Genomic DNA, 1,602 nt, shown 5'->3' with positions numbered 1-1,602 from the left:
TCTGGAAAGTATATTGCTGCTCTAATAACTTTTTATAAAGACATACAGTACAAAGGGAATGGGATATGTTTCTGAAATGTAGCCACAAGAACACCTCAAACTTTGCATGGTATTAACAAAGTCAGAGAATGGGTAATTTAAGGCTTTGTAGGAGTACTCACTTGTAATCCCACTACTAGAAAGGCAGAGGAAGGAAGATCACTACAAGTTCAACTCCAGCCTGCTCTGCATAGTGAGTGGGCACTTCAGAACTATATAGCAAGACTTGATATTAAAAATGAGAAAAATTATCAAAAATTAGTTAAAGATAACATGTGCATAGCCTTTAAAAGAAAAGAAAATGATATTTTCTACAAATTGGATGTTTATGCTAAGGCTGGGAATATAGTTCACTGGTTGAGCACTTGCCTAGTGTGTATAAGGAAGGCCCTGGAGTTTGAAGAGTTGCAGTGGTATGGGGTGTGAGGTAAGAGCAAAGAAGTACTCAGTGTAGTATGTGGGACCCATACATGACTCTTATCTATATGGGGCATAGAAGGAACAGCAGTGACCAAGGAGAGGAAGGAGGAACTGAGTCATGATTTAATGCACACAGTTTTTCCTAGTAGAAGAGTTCTAGAGATGGACAGTGGTGATAGTAATTCAACAACACAAATGTACTCAATGCCAGTGACACATGTTTAAGCAATGTTTCGTGGATGGATTCCATGTGATGTGTAAAGTTAAGAAAAAGTGGTTGAAGTGAGTCGTTTGAGGCTCAGTGCTCCATGTGCCACCCAGTCTGTCTCAGACTTGGGAGATTCATTGAGGAAGAAGAAAACCAAGAACTTAGAAGCATTCTAACCACACAGAGATAAATGTGTTTGGAAAATTAGAAGGATTTTGTTGTGCTGGTTTTGAGGATGTTGGTATCAAACCCAGAGCCTTGTGTATGTTCTCTACAACCAAGCTACACTCCTATCCCTGACTTAAGTGAGAAAGTTCAGCATTTCATATTGATACTTTTAATTTTTAAATTATTTTTAATAAAACAGAAATTTGTTGGTGTACTGGTTATGGTTAGTTTTTAGTCAGCTTGACACAACCTAGGATTATCCAGATAGATGAAACCTCAACTGAGAAAATTCATCCATCAGACTGGCCTGTCAGTGAGTCTAGTTGGGCTTTTTCTTGATTTAATGATTCGTATGGGAAGGCCCAATCCACTACGGTCAGTGCTTTCCCTGGGCCAGTGGACCTGGGGTATATAAAACAGCAAAGCAAAGAGGCTCCACCTAGCAGCTGACTCAGACAGACAAACAGTGGGTGGAGCTTGGAGACTTTTATGGAAGAATTGAAGGAAGGATTGTGGGCCCAGGAGGGGATAGGAACTCCACAGGAAGACCAAGAGAGTCAACTAACCTGGACCCTTTGGGGCTCTCAGAGACTGAACCACCAACCAAAGAGCAAAATGGGCTGGACCCAGGCCTCCTGGTACATATGTAGTACATGTGCAACTTGGTCTTTATGTGGGTCCTAGACAACTGGCGTGGGAGGAGCTGCCCAAAAGCTGTTGCCTGAACATGGGGTATGTTCTTCTAGTTGGTCTGCCTTGTCTGGCCT

Source organism: Rattus norvegicus, chromosome 2, assembly GCF_021556685.1.
Source record: "Rattus norvegicus strain SHRSP/BbbUtx chromosome 2, alternate assembly SHRSP_T2T, whole genome shotgun sequence".
NCBI lineage: Eukaryota > Metazoa > Chordata > Mammalia > Rodentia > Muridae > Rattus > Rattus norvegicus.
The sequence above is the reverse complement of the archived record's forward strand: the minus strand, read 5'-3'. Positions refer to the sequence as shown.